Source organism: Quercus lobata, chromosome 3 (genome assembly GCF_001633185.2).
Source record: "Quercus lobata isolate SW786 chromosome 3, ValleyOak3.0 Primary Assembly, whole genome shotgun sequence".
Lineage (NCBI taxonomy): Eukaryota > Viridiplantae > Streptophyta > Magnoliopsida > Fagales > Fagaceae > Quercus > Quercus lobata.
The window spans coordinates 40,171,912-40,189,503 of NC_044906.1; the positions used below are offsets into that span (position 1 = coordinate 40,171,912).

Sequence of the window (17,592 nt, forward strand, 5' to 3'; positions counted from 1 at the left end):
GTGCATCACTAGTACTTCAACACCATATGCTTGTAATCAAAACCAGACAATTCAGATCAAGATTGTTGGTTATATTGGTTGAGCACCTTTTGCCCACTCAACTTATAAGGCCACCATGGTTTTGTCCAACGCAGCTTTTGGGACTATTGCAAATTCATCAAGTTCTTCCTACATCAATATAGAGTTTGAACAGTAAGTCTTTCAATACCCTTTCCTATTTTCTTTTCCTATATCAAAATATATGCTCTAACACAAATATTAGTGCAGTCCTTTGCTTTGTTACTAGTCCTGTTTGGCTGATTCGTCAAAATCTCTTTAAGGCAATATATGGTCTTAGCTTGTTTCCTAGAAATGTTTTCTTTTCTCTTCCCTTTTTTATGTTGTATAGCTTGTTGCAAACTCTGGATATTCTATTCCCTTAAAGAATATTGCTAACCAAATCAAAGTGAGTGGCATTTAAATGAATATTTCTAACAATACTTTTTTGGTTACAGATATTTTTTTCCCTTACTTTGTTTTCGAAAATGAAAATTGAAGTGTTTACAGTTTGTTAAAGTAGGTTCCCAAAAATTTTGACACTAGCAATGACATGTGATCGAGTTTTTCTTTTTCGATACTTGGTTTCAATTTGATTGTTTCACTGGTTTAATTGCAATTGATTTGTTGGGTTTCACTGGGTTTCCCTTAATTTTTTTGGATAACTCCAGGAATCAAAATTTTGAGATTAAAAAAAAGGGGTAATCTTTGGATTTTGGGTACAATTCTATTTATCCAAAGGATTCTGATAACTCTTATTAGTTATGTGGTGATTGGAATACTGATGTTTTAGTTATAATTTATGGTGCAAAAACCAAAAAAACCCTAAACTGAGGAAAGAAAAAAGATGTTTATCATTTTAGGTTCATCCTTTTCGCATGATACAATTTGGTGTCATCCAATTTTTATTTATAAATGATTCATTGGTAGCATTACATTGCAAGAAGGCATATATAGACTAAGAAAATATCAAATCTGTGGGAGCTAATGGGTGCCTGATCAAAGAGAAGATGACTTTAAGGTTGTTCGGTGGGCTCGTTTGGGAAGTTGTAAAAGGTAGAAGAATAAACTTCATGGTTGTTAAAGATTGTATGGCTGGGGTTGTATGCCTATAAGTATGTGTTCCTTATCATATTTTGTTCAAATGAAGATGTGCACAGAATAACCTGAATAGTTTTGCATTTGCTTTATACTAATATTGATTTTAATTTGCTGATGATAGAAGGGTTCATGGTGAAGATGTTGTTCCACTCGCTAGAGGTCCGGTCTCACCCTCTGCCCCTAACCCCACCACCGATGATCGAAGGATTCATGGTGAAGATGTTGTTCCACTCGCTAGAGGTCCGGTCTCACCCTCTGCCCCTAACCCCACCACCGAGGATGCCGTTGGCCACTACCCCTGATCATGACTTCATGAGATTTGTTTGTGCTTAGTTTGTACTTATAAAAAGAGAACATTTAGTATTATGTTCTAGGGGGGGAAAAATACAGTAATATATGTATATATAGATGTGTGTGTTATTTCTCTGATCTCTTTACTACAGTACATGTTGTGGAAAATTATTGCATACTCTTGCAATAACAACCCTTTATTTCTCTGGTACAGTGGCTGACTGTCCATTCGCATGTAAGTGTAGGAAGAACATGATTAACCAGGCCGTCCATGGCTGCCACGTACGCAGTAAGCATTGGCTGCTTGACCATGGCAAGCCTTATTGCCAGATTATAGCTGTCTAATGAAACACACAAAGAAAAACACTTTTCATCTCACAAAATACCTATCATGACATCTCGTACGCGCACCAAGCAAGTCACAAATACCTCATATTGATAAATCGATCATCGCAAATACTAGGTGTGGGACCACAACAATCCGATGCAGCTTAAGAAACCTTGAAAAGATAATTTGGTGTTTAGGTTAGGACTATATCACTAACACTTACATGTGCCTATATATTAATATATTATCAACCTTGCCAACTAAAGTGTTGTTCCTTTCTTGCTCACTCAACCTCGATTTCATGGAACTTCCTATTGGCCAACCAATAAACTCTATAGTTTATAATAATAATAATAATAATAATGTCTATTATGGGTGATTCTTACATGCTCCGGGAGCAATGTTTTGTCTTCTCACATGAGAGGTGGGTCTCATGGTGAACCCACACATGGGACCTACCTCTCATATGAGAGGAGGGAACATTGCTCCCGGAACACCTAAGTTTTTTTCGTCCATTATGGCGTACATGATGATGATGTCCTTGTTCAATGAATTGAACATTTTGGCTTGATGGCGTAATGCTGAGGCACAAACGGTGAAGGAAAAAAGTAGAGGCTTTATTATGAAAATGTCCTTCTTCTAGGGTTAGCAACACACTTGCATACAATGCACAACTATAATCTAGAAACAACGAGACCTCAAATATAATTAAGCCCACAAGTATATAAAGATAAAAGGAGAGGAGCTCATTTTCAGAAATATTTTGTGGGGTTTATGTCATGTGTGGTTGCACAATCATATGTGTAACAAATTTCAGCCAAAATGGTCATAGAAACCATGATTATCAAATCATATCCATCGTCGATCCTTTACCCTGCCACGTGTCCATACATAAACATATAACATCCACTAAATGCCTGTCTGAGTGATACACACAATACACCCCCAAGCAAAACCCCCTCTATTACCCGAACACAAATTCAAATTAGCCATTGGCTCCAAAGTCCAAAACCCCCACCACCAACACTACCATCTTCAACTCTGCTCCAAAGCAAAGCCCAAAAAGCATGGCCAAAGCTTACTTTATAATAAAAAGAAATTCCACTCCTTGTTAATTAGTAGAGTGTAGTTTTATTACTTTCTTTCATTAAAAAAAAAAAAAAAAAAAGGTTTCTTAAGCAAGAGATGTTTTCTTTACTATATTGTTTGTTTTTACGATCTTGAACTAGTAAACATATTAAGGCATGTCACAAAGCTTCAAGGTCGGAGCTAGAAATTTGTACTTGGGAGGTCAAATTGCAATATTGATAGAATAATCATAATTCATAAATTTATAAATACAAAATTATCAACTATGATATATAGTCATATTCTTAAATATTAATGGAAGTACATAGAGCAGTCTATTTTACCATATACATATACAAAAATTTGCATACTATTATTTTAAGCACCATCAACCCATAATTATCCATAAATATTGAAAATTTTCATATTTTTTAATGAATTATTCAGTCCTAATTTCAAATTAAAAAAAAATGATGATATGGAAAGACATATAATATATTATTATATAGCAATACAAAAAATTGAACAACTTAATAAACAAAGCATATTCATACAACTAAATGACCATTATCATATATATATATATATATATATAAAGCATAAATCTAAATGGCCATATGATGTTGAAGAAACAAACAAACCTGAAATGCTAAGACACAAGTACTTTCTTGAAGGCTGAAAAAAACATTAAACAAAATAAGAATAATGGTAAAAAAGATTGGTGATGATTGATGACAAAGGTAGAAAAAAAAAACCCACTCTGCTATATTTAATTTAGCAAGAAGAAGCTGGAACTGAAAGCAAATATGGACAGATTATGTTTAGATAAAAGAAGTTTATCTGATTTCTAGTTTCTACCCTTGTTGAGAACAAGGTTTTCAGACCCGGACCGTTCATTGAACCGTAAAAGGGAGAGGTTCAAGGGTTTTGAGGTTGGACCGAGGTCGAACCGGGGTCGAACCGTGATGACGTCATAATTAATTTAATAATTATTTTAAATATATATAAAAACATTAAATTAATAAAAAAATAGAAAAATTAACTAAAATAGCCTAATTCATTTAGAAAAGCTTATTTCTAAAAAATACATAAAACTTACAAAAATACAGTACACAATTACACATTGTTACACACTAGACAAAAAAAACTCCTTCCCATCAAAAATGCATGAAAGAAACAAGTCACTAGACAAAAAAACTTTTCAAATGTAACATCCTTTCCACAAGTTAATTGAACCATAATACAAAAACTGATCCCTAAAACATCCTAATCCCACATTCACTTTTCCTTTTCAACTTTCCACAGAACCTACTCATTATGCAACAGACCCAAAAAAAAATAAATAATAAAACTAAATAATTAACTTGTATTGCTGGGAAAGCATAGGGTTTCTGAGAATAATGTCTTCTTATCTGGGAAAGCACAGGGTTTCTGCAAGTCATTGGTACTTGTATTACTGTTTTTGCTTCTTCTCACTTTGACTAGCTATTAGCTTACTTTTGTTTCACACTGTTTTTGCTTCTTCTCACTTTGACTAGCTATTAGCTTACTTTTGTTTCACATTTTGATTAGTCATTTCTTCTTCATTGTGCTTGTCAAGTATGTGAGACATTAGGGCCAATTGTTTTCAGGACACCATCATAAGAAAAAGCTAGTTAAGATACTATAAGGCGTCTGCCTGTTCTATCACTGAACTCATTTTGAAACAGGTCCATGGTCCACCTGTTCTATTCTTGAGGGTCATTTTTCTTCTTCTCTTTTTATTTTTTTATTAATATGTGGTCTGATAGCTGTAGTTAAGTAAATTTGAAATCTAGCATATTCAGATGCTATGTTAATTCTGGGATTTCAATTATGTTGAGATTGCTTTTAGTAATGGGGCAAATGATTTGAGAATAATGTAAATATTATTGAAACCAACAGCAATAAAAAATACAAAAAAAAAACATGCAGCAAGAAGTTGCAGACACAACAAAGTAATTTTGGCAAACAGAAACACCAATTGACCCAAATCAATTTTCACAATTACAATAATATCACAAGCCTTGTCTTCACATACACCAACACTTCAGATCTATATCATCATCCACAATCAATTTTCAATTGACCCAAATCAATTTACACACCAACACTTCAAATCTATATCATCATCCACAATCAACTTGCAAATATTAACAAAGAAAAAACAGATTAAAGTACCAATGACGGTGACGGCGACGAGGCACAGAGTGAGCTGCGACGGGGACGAGGGAGAGAGGCAGAGATGAGCGTGAGAGAGTGAGCCACTACAAGAAAAGAGTCTACTAGCGAGGCTAAAATGCCCTCGCAAATATTCAAATATCGTCGCAAAAGGTTATTAGCGAGGGCATATGGCCCTCGAAAGCCGTCGTATTTGCTCTAGTAGCAAAAAGAGATTTTGCGACCATACCTTCGCAAATAGATAATTTACAAGGGCAATCCACCGTCGTTATTAAACAAATTTGCCCTCACAAATATATTACCAAACGACGAGAAAAGTCAACGACTTATTTTTAGCGAGGGGAAGCAGTCGTCGTTAAAAATTATTTGTGAGGACCTTCATACCCTCACAATTAATTATTTGCAAATTTCAAATTGACGACATACTTTTTAGAGGCAAATAGTGTCGTCGCTAAAATTTATTTGTGAGGGCTTTTGACCCCTCACAATTAGTTAGAAATAATAGTGACGACGTTAAGCTGTCACTTAAAACGTTTTTGCAAGAGGTTAAGTGGTGTCGCTATTCTATAAATTGCGAGGGACTTCGTCATCACTATAAAGTTATTTATGACCAAATTTTTATACCAATGATAATATTTTATATAATATTTTAAATATTTTTTTATTTGTAATTTATTTTATATCATTTTTGTTTAATTATCCTGTTACAATAGTACAATGATTACCAAAAATTGATCCATTGAAACATAAAAATTCTTATAAGTCCAAACTTTAAAATATAAAATATACAAAGAAATCCTGAAATTAAACCATAACATAAAAATATTGTTTTAAACAACTAGAATTATGAAAAGATCTATAGTAGTTTTCCTCTAGGTCACCCTCCAAGTTGCTTTCGACCTCCATGTTATTGTTTGAGTTGTCCTCTTCATCTTTGCAAGTACCATCCTTAAAAAAAAAAAAAAAAAAAATGCATTAAACATGAGTCAAAATGAAACAATTAAAGTGAATTTGTATTTGTATCAATGCTTCAATAAATAAGTACACATATTACCATATCAAATATAATCATATCATATATCATAAACAACAGTAATAACTTTTTTTTTAATTTAACAATAATAATAACTTAATTTGATTACTTAAACCACTATCAAAATTAAATAAAATTAAAATAATATAACAATTGTGAAAAATGTAAACCACAAATAATGGTTAGAGAGAGTGCAAGAGAGATAGAGAGAATTTATGACATGTATTTCATTTATACTCACCCCTCATTCTCCATCCATCCATTTATCCACCATCTTTTTTCAAAAGGGTGTAGGAATGAAGGAAGGATCATTCTTGTAACGATCTTCTTTTTGTGTACTTCTTAAAATAGGATTTTTAATGTGAAACATCCAATCAGAATAGTGGTGTTTCACATATTCTACAAATGCCTTCTTAAAGCATACATTAATTGGACCCTCATATGTTTTGGAACTTTTAGTGGAATTTAATTTCAATATGGTTTACCTTAATACCAAATATTGCAGTCCATAACACACCATCCAAATTCCTTATCACAATAAATGAGTGGTCAACCTACAAAATAAGAGTATAATATTTATAAAAATGTTATCAATGCACTTACAAACTTGAGTACTGTAATCTTTATTTTATTAAGATCAACCAATCTAACATGTTTCTTTCTTTAGAAATGAAGATGCATAGACTAAAAATAAAGCCAATAAGTAAAACCATTAATAAATGGAAAATTCCTTAAAAAATATGTGCTAGGCATACCTGTCAAACCAAACATGTGTGCATTGTAAAGGAATGCCTAACATTTCACCAAGGGAAAGAAAATGTAAAAGAAAATTTCAAGCCACACTTAAAGACTGCCACAAAATAGGCGGCCTTCTATTATCCTTGCAACAACTACGCAGTACTAAATAAAACCATCAATCCCTTACAGCTCTAGATGTGTATCAATATATATATTGCTAAGTAAAAATGACTTTATTTAAAGAAGACTACCTCATGCAGATATGGACCACATATCATGTTTCCTTGAGCTTTAATCTGCATCCATGTCAGATGAGAAGCACGATTAGAATTTTCAAGATATAAAATCATTTGTACATGCACAAGTTTTACGAAAATGATAGTACTCTTTAATCTAAGATGCATTGAATCATTTACCTATTAGGTTAGCTGCCTCACTTGTTTGCAATAACCGTTATTTTATCTATGGTTTTTCTTTAATAATTATTCACTAATTATGCAATACCTCCCTCCCCCAAAAACTTCTCTTAAGTGCAATTTATCCTAAGAATGGATCATTCAAACTAGTGCATGTATTGGACAAATGAACTTCCACTTATTTTTTAGTTTCTTTTCATCTAATATTCAGAAATTTGACCAAATTCTCACAAAAAGTTCAATCTCAGTCACTATACACATCTTCATTAAATTAATATAGACCAACCCAAACCACAATTAGATGATTTTTTTTTTTTTTTTTTTTTTTTGCAAAAGTGTTAAACCCAAAAAAAAAAAAAAAAAAAAAAAAAAAAAAAAAAAAAGTTAGCATATAGATATAGCTCTGTCATATTCATGTTCAGCACCATCCTAAAGCCATTAACTAATTAGCGTCCACAAATCTCTTAATTTATTTATTTTTCACTCACTGGGTAATTTTTACAAGCACTTGGCATGCATACTCTGCCTCTATGGAAACAATAAAAAAAGACATTAGCAAAAGACAAGGGCAAGTCCAAGTTGATTACTAAGATGAAACATAGAACCAAAAGTATGGTATTATAGTAAAGAGTAACAAACAAAGAGGGGTTGATAAGGTTACCTAGATGAATAAAGATTATTGAGTTCGGCAATGGCAACCTCGTGGGTTCTTAGTTCTTTGATGAGCCCCACTCCTCCGATGCTATACTATTATTATACTAATATATAAAATTAGTAGAACAGTAGAGTGCCGATCAATGGTAACATAGGCTTGTCCATGGGTTTAATAAGAAAAGGAAACTGAGCATAATAAAAAATAACTTACAAAATTCACAACATACTATATCAAACAACAATGGCATTCATTAATCAACAAAAAAAATTAAAAAAAAACCTTTAGAAAGAAAAGAAGAAGAACTTACAGTGAGTGTGGGTTTGAGAGATGATCTAATGAAGAAGAACTTACAGGATCGAGCACTTTTTCCATCACAAATTAATTGTATAGAACACAATCAAATTATTCCAAACTCTCCCCTTTAAAGTTCATTATCATATTTGTTGTTCATTAGGATTTAAGCATCTCAAAATTTATGGTCTGGAGCCACTGACAGGTGCTCGCTTGTTATGTTTGTAGATGAGTATTTCATTTAAGAGGCCTTTCAAAAAGCGTAGTAAACTTTCCGCACAATTTCTCCATTCTGAGTATTCTAATGAGCCCTTAGCAAGATAATAATGAGTTCACTTTTCATCTAGCACAATCAGAGTCAATGCCGAAATCAAATCCAAGATGCTCCACTTTTTCAAATAAGTAAATTTTCCCATATGAAAACATCAGTGATGAAAAAATTCTAGTTTTCTAGATTCTACTTGTAAGCTGTAACATTACATGTTGGATGTATGAAAACGAAGCTTCATTCAAGTAATAACCACTCAATAAGTTACTACATCAAATTGGTAATAGCTCTGAAACACACTGTTAAAATCCAAGAATTAGATGCTTAATTACATTCAGTAAATGCCAAACAAACGAAGGGTAAAACAATCAAACACATAATGGGCATTGTTAAAGAAGCATACCTGCGTCTTTTAAAAGCAGAACTGAAGCAGGGGGTGTCTTCAAAATGAAAGTAAAGCTTCTATCCTGAAAAAAAAAAAATAACAATAAAAATGATAAGAAAAATACTATGAAGATTGAAAATAATCATTATTCCATTAATGGCAGCGGGTGGTGGTTGAGGTGAGAGAGAGTATATCTATGGCGGCGGCGGCTACAGCTAGGGCGATGGCGGTGGCGGCGGTTAGGGCTAGGGAGGTGGTGGTGGCTAGGGCTAGGGAGGTGGCTAGGGGCGGTGGAGATGTGAGAGAGAGAGCTCCGCATGGTGAAAACGAAAATGGGTTAGATATAAATAAATAAATAAAAGGAGTTGGATGGGAAATGAAAAATGGGTTTTTAACTTTTAAGAGCTTGAGAAGTGGGAGCCGAATGAAAAGAAAGAAAGAAAAAAAAAAATTAGAGAAAAAAGCTTTGGCGGGAAAAAAAAGGTGGGAAATGAAGAATACAGCGAAATTTTGTGCGGCAATAAAAAATTTGGAGGGAAGCATATAGCGACGTTTTATGGAACATGTCTATGCAACACATAGATTAATTAATAAAATAAACATGTCAAGTTACACGTTTTGCAATTTTAAAAAATGTTACATCACTGATCACCCAATAATTTATTATTGAATTCATATTTTGAAAATCCAACCATTGGATTATATGTTCTATATATTCTTAACATGCATGCCAATCAGATATAATTTACCATTTGATTTATGAACTCATTTTTTATGCATTATTTTAAACTACTAAAATTGAAATCTAGACAATTGATTGATGACATGACTATAAATCTTTGATCACCTCAAAATTTTGTAAGCATGAAAAATATATGAAGATAATATAATCTAACGGTAAATTTGTCAAAATTCACATCAAATTAAGAAATATAGGTTTGGATTTAAGTTACACCTGACGTAATTCTAAAAAATGTTACACCATCCAATAACTTATTATTGAATTCATATTTTGAAAATCCAACCGTTGGATTACATGTTCTATAAGTTCTTAACATGCATGCCAATTTTTATACCAATCGGATGTAATTTACCATTTGATCTATGAACTCATATTTTATGCATTATTTTAAACTACTAAAACTTGAATCTAGACAATAGATTGATGGCATCACTATTGATCTTTGATCACCTTAAAATTTTGTAAACATTAAAAATATACTAAGATAATGTGATCTAACGATAGATTTTTCAAAATTCACATCGAATTAAGAAATATAAGTTTGGGTTCAAGTTATACCTAACGTAATTCTAAAAAATATTATACCATTCAATAACTTATTATTGAATTCATATTTTGAAAATCCAACCGCTGGATTACATGCTCTATATGTTCCTAATATGCAGGCCAATTTTCATGTCAATCGGATGTAATTTACCATTTGATTTATAAACTTATCTTTTATGCATTATTTTAAATTACAAATACTTAAATTTAAACAATTGATTGATGACATGACAATTAATATTTGATCACCTTGAAATTTTATAAGCATGAAAAATATATGAAGATAATGTAATCTAATGGTAGATTTGTCAAAATTCACATCGAATTAAAAAATACAAAGCTGGGTTCAAGTTACACATGTTGTAACTCTAAAAATTGTTACATTACCCAATAACTTATTATTGAATTCATATTTTGAAAATCCAACCATTCGATTACATGTTCTATATGTTCTTAACATGCATGCCAATTTTCATTCCAATCGGATGTAACTTACCATTTAATCTATGAACTCATCTTTTATGTATTATTTTAAACTACTAAAACTTGAATCTAGACAATTGATTGTTGACATGACTATTAATCTTTGATCACCTTTGAAATTTTATAAGTAAGAAAAATATACAAAAATAATGTAATCTAACGGTAGATTTGTCAAAATTCACATCGAATTAAAAAATATAAATTTGAGTTCAAGTTACACCTGACATAACTCTAAAAAAATGCTACACCACCCAATAACTTATTATTGAATTCATATTTTGAAAATCCAACCATTGGATTACATGTTTTATAAGTTCTTAACATGCATGCCAATTTTCATGCCAATCGGATGTAATTTACCATTTGATCTATAAACTCATCTTTATGCATTATTTTAAACTATTAAAACTTGAATCTAGACAATAGATTGATGACATCACTATTGATATTTGATCACCATGAAATTTTGTAAGCATGAAAAATATATGAAGATAATGTAATCTAACTGTAAATTTGTCAAAATTTACATCAAATTAAGAAATATAGGGTTGGGTTCAAGTTACACCTGATTTAATTTTAATGAATGTTACATCATTCAATAACTTATTATTGAATTCATATTTTGAAAATCCAACCATTGGATTACATGTTCTTTATGGTCCTAACGTGCATGCCAATTTTCATGCCAATCGGATGTAATTTTCCATTTGATCTATAAACTCATCTTTTATGCATTATTTTAAACTACTAAAACTTGAATCTAGAAAATTAATTGATGACATGACTATTGATCTTTGATCACTTTGAAATTTTGTAAGCATGTAAAATGTACTAAGATAATGTAATCTAACAATAGATTTTTCAAAATTCACATCGAATTAAGAAATATAAGTTTGGGTTCAAATTACACCTAACGTAATTCTAAAAAATGTTACACCATCCAATAACTTATTATTGAATTCATATTTTGAAAATCCAACCATTTGGTTACACGCTCTATATGTTCCTAACATGCATGCCAATTTTCATGCTAATCGGATGTAATTTACCATTTGATTTATAAACTTATCTTTTATGTATTATTTTAAATTACAAATACTTAAATTTAAACAATTGATTGATGACATGACAATTAATATTTGATCACCTTGAAATTTTATAAGCATGAAAAATATATGAAGATAATGTAATCTAATGGTAGATTTGTCAAAATTCACATCGAATTAAGAAATACAAATCTGGGTTCGAGTTACACGTGTTGTAACTCTAAAAATTGTTGGCGGAGTTTAGATAAAAGAAGTTTATCTGATTTCTAGTTTCTACCCTTGTTGAGACTTGAGAAGAGAGTTAATGTGTTTAGAGCAATCAACAATGAGAGGAAAGAAACATGGGGCAGTGCGGGCTTGTATTAGCAGGAGAAAAAGTAGCAGTGATAGCTTCTATTTTCTTTGAGAATCTCGTAGTTGGTTTCTTGAGATTGAGAATGATGGGAAAAAAAGTAAATTTTTGTTTGAAAATGCGTGGTAAAAGATGATATTTTGAGAGTGTGGGTTATTGTCTATTGGATATTTGGATTGACAACAAATCATTTGGACTATTGGGAGAGCTAGCTAGTATTTTATTTGATGACTTTGAGTTATCTATTGGACTAAGTAGAGATCCTAGAAAGAATTGGGGGGCCGGTCATTATTTTCTGGGGGCCATAGCCTTTTACTTATTTTTTGCTACAAAACTCATAGACTAACAGTAGAAGAAATCAAATTTTTTTGTGTGGGGGGGGGGGGGGGGGGGTGTGGGGAGATGGCCCCCGAAGGGACAACCCCTATTAAGCTTAGAATTGCTATATGATTTTAATTAAGTTACCCACTATCGGTGCATTTGAGGCAAGGTTACTAGGCCTCATTGTTCGTGCCAAGTTCAAGTATTCCAACCTCCCACCCAAATCCATGGTATAAGTTGATTGTTAATTATGTTCCATTTTTATTTTATATTTTGGAAATTTGGATTTGATTCTCTTTCTTTTTTTTTTAAGTGTTAAGTGCTAAATATGAAATAACCATTAAAATACATCACTCATATAACGTGAAGCGTATGGACATGACCAATATAAAAACAAAATCAAGCATAAATGACCAAATTGCAAATTTTAAAACTTAAATAGTCAAAATGAAACAATCCCAAACTTTAAGTCAAAAAAAAAATCTTGGTTTTTATTTTAAGGTAAATTTAGATTAATTTTCTTATTTAGTTTTTTAATTTAATTGTCTATGAGGTTTTTAAAATCTCCCCCTTTATTAATATAAATATACTTTTGTCAATCTTAATAATTAATTAATTAACTTTTCACACATACAATAAAATAAATAAGCCAATTGCTTTAATGTAATTTAGAAATAGGAAATTGAGTTAATAATAAGCATTTTATAGACATTTTGTAGAATAGCATTTTTTTTTTTTAAAATGAACGATTATAATAACATAAAATACAGCGGGAAAAAATATATAACTTCTATGCTTTTTCGTGGTTAGAAGTGCATGCTATCTAACATAGAACGTTATTAGGTTGCTAGGAGAGATTTTCATAAACTGTTAATACTAGACATAGGTGCTTATGTTGTCAACAACTCACTGCAGATGCATAGTTACGGAAACTTACAAAGTAATTAATTTACATTCCTTAAATTAATAAAGCAAAACTTCCAAAAGTTATATATATATATACACACACACACACGCACACTCAGAACTAATACCATCTGAACACATACATATTATACAATCAAGTCTTAATTTTTCCATCAACAGCCTCCGAAAATATAATATGCAAAGACATAAACAAAGACCATGACATGAGGAGAACACACTAAACTTTAACTTTGAGTAGTAATATAACTTTTCCAGTCTTGCTTAGTTGTAGTAATAATAATATAAACAATTCAAGACATGGAAAAAGAGACAAAGCACTTCAAGAATTACTTCAATAACTTGTATGAAGGGTTTTGGTTTTCCAACATCAAGAACAACTCTCATAATTTAACATCTTGGTAGTCAATCTGTAAGGAGTATGTATATTTTGCGGAAAGGTGTTATATAATTTCTTTTTTTGTACATGATTTGGGTCTTTTTTAATTAATAAATTTATTTACTTAAAAAAAGTTATATAATTTTTAAAAGTTGATGTTTCTTTCCATGTCATTAGATTTTTATTTTTTATTTTTTCATTTTAAACTTTGTCACATTCCTTTGCAATTACCTTGTACACTTTGTTTTTGGATTTATTTGGATAAGCTGTTTTAAAAATTACGTTTTAAAAACACAAATTAAAATTACAAATAAGCATTTGGATAATGTAAATATAAAATAGTTTTTTTAGATGTAAATTCCCAAAAAGGACTTAACTGTATTGTTGAGGGTATCTTGCCATTTTATTTTTATGTAATCAACAATTTTTTTTTTTAAAGAAAAATATGTTATGAAGTATGATCATTAACAATTGCATTAATAATAATAATAATAACTATTTTTCTTTTTTGGGTAAAAATAACTATTTTGTTATATTCTTTTGCCATCTTTTAAGATATATAATAATAATAACTTTTTATTTAATAGTGTAATGGCAACAAGTACACCGTCACTTTTTTTAATTATATAAAATAAAAAAGAAAGACATTTATTAAAAAAAATGAAATTACAAGTTTAAATATATAAATGGCTATTTTGTAAACAACCTAGCTACAACAATAGAGCCTTAAAGCCAATAACAAGACCCTACACGTTAAGAGGCCCACCACATAGACCAGTACACCACTTATTGTTTTATATTCAATAGTATTTTTCCCATGTTCATCTCCTATTATAGGATTCTTTTCTTGTTTATCTTCTTTTCAGTCTCTACTTTTCAAATCCACATGACCATGGGCGCTAGTCCATACTGAAGTTTTGCTCCAATTTTTGCCTGTGCCCACAACATTTAGATCATGAAAAATGGTGGACAGTGTCAAGGAAATAACAAGCAAAAGAGGAGAGACAAAAACTACAGAAAAAATAGACCAAGGCACGGTGACAATGCAATGGGTTTTTGATAGGGTATTCTGGTCATTCTTCACTTAATTCAGAAACACGGTTTACTTTTATACCTATGTTTTATAAAAGGCTGCTTCTCACTGTGTTCCAAAACCGTGCCTTTTTGTGCCACTGGGCCTTGTAGCCTAGTGGCACCCGGTTTTGTTGTAACCTTTAAGTTCGGAGGGTCTATCCCCCGCAATTACCCAGCCAAAAAAAGAAAGAAAAACCCATGCCTTTTTGTCATTTTTAAAACCATGATTTTTAGTAAAATGCAAAGCAACACATGGCTTCAAGCGTTTTCTTCCAATAACGTGCATTTTAGTTTAGAAAATGCGGGGCCAAATGCAGGGACGGAGCCATGCTTTGGCTTGGGGATGCAACGGCCCCCCCTAGAATTTGGAAAAAAAAATAGTGTATATATATAGGTACTAATTTAGCATTTTTTTTTTCAACAAAATTACACTTAGGCTCCCTTAAAAATAGCAAGCTCCAAAAAAAATAAGCCCAATAACAAAATCACCAATAGCAAAGTTACAAAAATAATTAAGCCCAATTTACCAATTTTACCAAAATAAAAAAAGCCCAACCCTTTAAAATATTTGAAACAAAACTAATCTACAAATTTAAAGTTTCGATCCTTCCATCAAATTCCCAAAGGAAAAAATAAAATAAAAATCCCTTGCTTAGAGAGAGTGAGAGACACTAACGCTTCGTTTGTTTTGATGTAAAATATTTGCAAAAGTAAAATATTTTACATGTAAAATAGTTTATTGAAAATATTTTCATTTTACCATGTTATTTTCATTTTACCATGTTTGTTTTGCATTCTTGAAAATGCAGAAAAAATGTATGTTTCAACAAAATGAAAAAAATTTAACAATCTCACAATCACCACCTAATCCAGCAAAAACCAACCCACCACCACACCACCAACCACCCAAACCACCACCATATCTACACAAACCCACCTACCACCACCCTAACACTCCACTGATTGACCGACAACTCAAATCCACAAATTGGAGAAGGAAAAAAACAGGCCAAAGCCGGCCAACCACCCACCATAACCCACAAACCTTGGCCCACAAACCATTTTAGCCACCAAAAAACTCAGCCATCACTGTGACCCACAAACCATCCCAGCCACCCACCGCAACTCAAAAACCTAGCCACCCACCACAACTCATAAACCAGCCAAAAAGCCCACAGTGGTTAAAAAAACCCAGATTTGAGAACCAGTGGATAAGTTGACAACAATGGAGGTAAAATCGGTGTGGAGGATAAATGAATCGGCGGTGGAGTCAGAGACGGTGTATGGTCGGACTGAAAAAAGAACTGATGGATTTGAGTGGTCAAACCAAGAATCGGTGGGCAGAGGTGTAAAGCCGACGATGGCAGAACCGGAGCTGACGATGAGAGAAATCGGAGATGGGTGGCACCGTAAACCTGAGTGGTTTAGTGTCTCTGGTTTGTGTGGGTAGAGGTGGAGCTGACGATAAGAGTCGCCGAAGATGAGTGTTGCCACGAACTTAAGAAGGGTTTGGTGGCTCTGGTTTATAGGAAGGGAGAGAGTTATGGGAAATAGTGTGAGAGGTACTGAGGGAGAGATAGTGTAGAGACTTTGGATTGAAGGAGTGAAAGCATCGAGGTGAGAGCCAGAGAGCAAATGTAAAATGTTTTACCAAAATTTTAAGTGTAAAATATTTTACATAAATTTGTCTAGTTGATTTGGTTGACTGAAAATATTTTACTTTTGACTAAATATTTTACTGCAAAACAAACACAGTAAAATGAGAAAATATTTTCCTGAAAATATTTTACATCAAAACAAACGAAGTGTGAATTGAAAAGAAAGGCAAAGAGGTAGAGTCGTTACAACACAACACAACACAATAGCAGATTAAGCACACATATATGTGCATAATTGATGTTTTGAAGGACACTTGAGAGAGAGAGAGAGAGAGAGAGAGAGAGAGAGAGAGAGAGAGAGGGTTTACAGTGGATGAAATAAAGAAAAATGAAGATGAAACAAAGAAAGAGAAACAAGTTGAAGAAGGAGAGGGGAGAAATAAAAATGATTAATTGTGTGGCTAAGGAAAAGGTAGAGAAAAAAAAAAAAATAGAAATGTCTAGAAGATAAGGAATGGGTGGAGGAGAATAAATCATATGAAAACAAAAACAAAAAGCCTGGCTTGTAGGTGGGTCAGTGGGTGGGAAACGGAAAACTAAAGTAAAGATAATATAATTCTAGTTCAAATATAATATATTTTTATATTACTATATATTAGGTTAATATATTGATATTATATAATGTGCAATATATATATATATATATATATATTAAAGTAATGGTTATTCCAAAACAACATACGAGTATAGACTAGTACAGAAATATTTTGTTTCTTTAGTCAAATTGACTGCCTTGATTTATTAATACTAATTGGAGTTTCATAATATTCAATCAAAATTTTTTTTTTTGAGGTTTCATGATATATATATTTTTTATACTTCAGCCCCCTTAACTCGGAGTCCTGGCCAAATGGATCCTTTGTTTTGATTTTAATTTTGTGAAATTTTCTTTTTGAAAAATTGACTGCTGAAAAGTTATTTCAATATATTTTTATTGTAAATTGTAGAGTTTAGGTTTATAAAAACATATATATATATATATACATATATTTTTTTATTTATTGTAGAAATTTAGACACTTGTATGCCTATTGGCATGTCAAATTAAAGCTTTAATTTCTATCTGATGAAGTAAAATTTATGAGATGTATATTCATTGTTATGGAATAGTAATATAGATGTAATGTTCAAACACACATGTACATTGTATCATCATGTTATGTAATGCAGCAAGTTATTTATGCATGCATGTATGCAAAATGATTTTTTTTTTCTTTTTTCCTTTTTCTCCCCTTATAAGCTTTGTGGTATTGTGCAGT

The 17,592-nt window shown here is 31.7% G+C and overlaps 1 long non-coding RNA gene across 2 annotated transcripts; it reads right to left on the reverse strand.

Moving 5' to 3' along the window:
• Nucleotides 1-5,743: 5,743 nt before the first annotated feature.
• LOC115982165 lies at nt 5,744-9,174 on the reverse strand. 2 transcript variants are annotated; one of them, XR_004089523.1, is made up of 5 exons: nt 8,828-9,174; nt 7,872-7,957; nt 7,046-7,090; nt 6,542-6,610; nt 5,744-5,971 (listed from the first exon to the last, which is right to left on the reverse strand). It is a non-coding gene; the product is annotated as an uncharacterized LOC115982165 (long non-coding RNA). The 2 variants fall into 2 exon arrangements; XR_004089522.1 differs by having other exon boundaries at nt 7,872-9,174.
• Between the last annotated feature and the right edge of the window lie 8,418 nt (nt 9,175-17,592).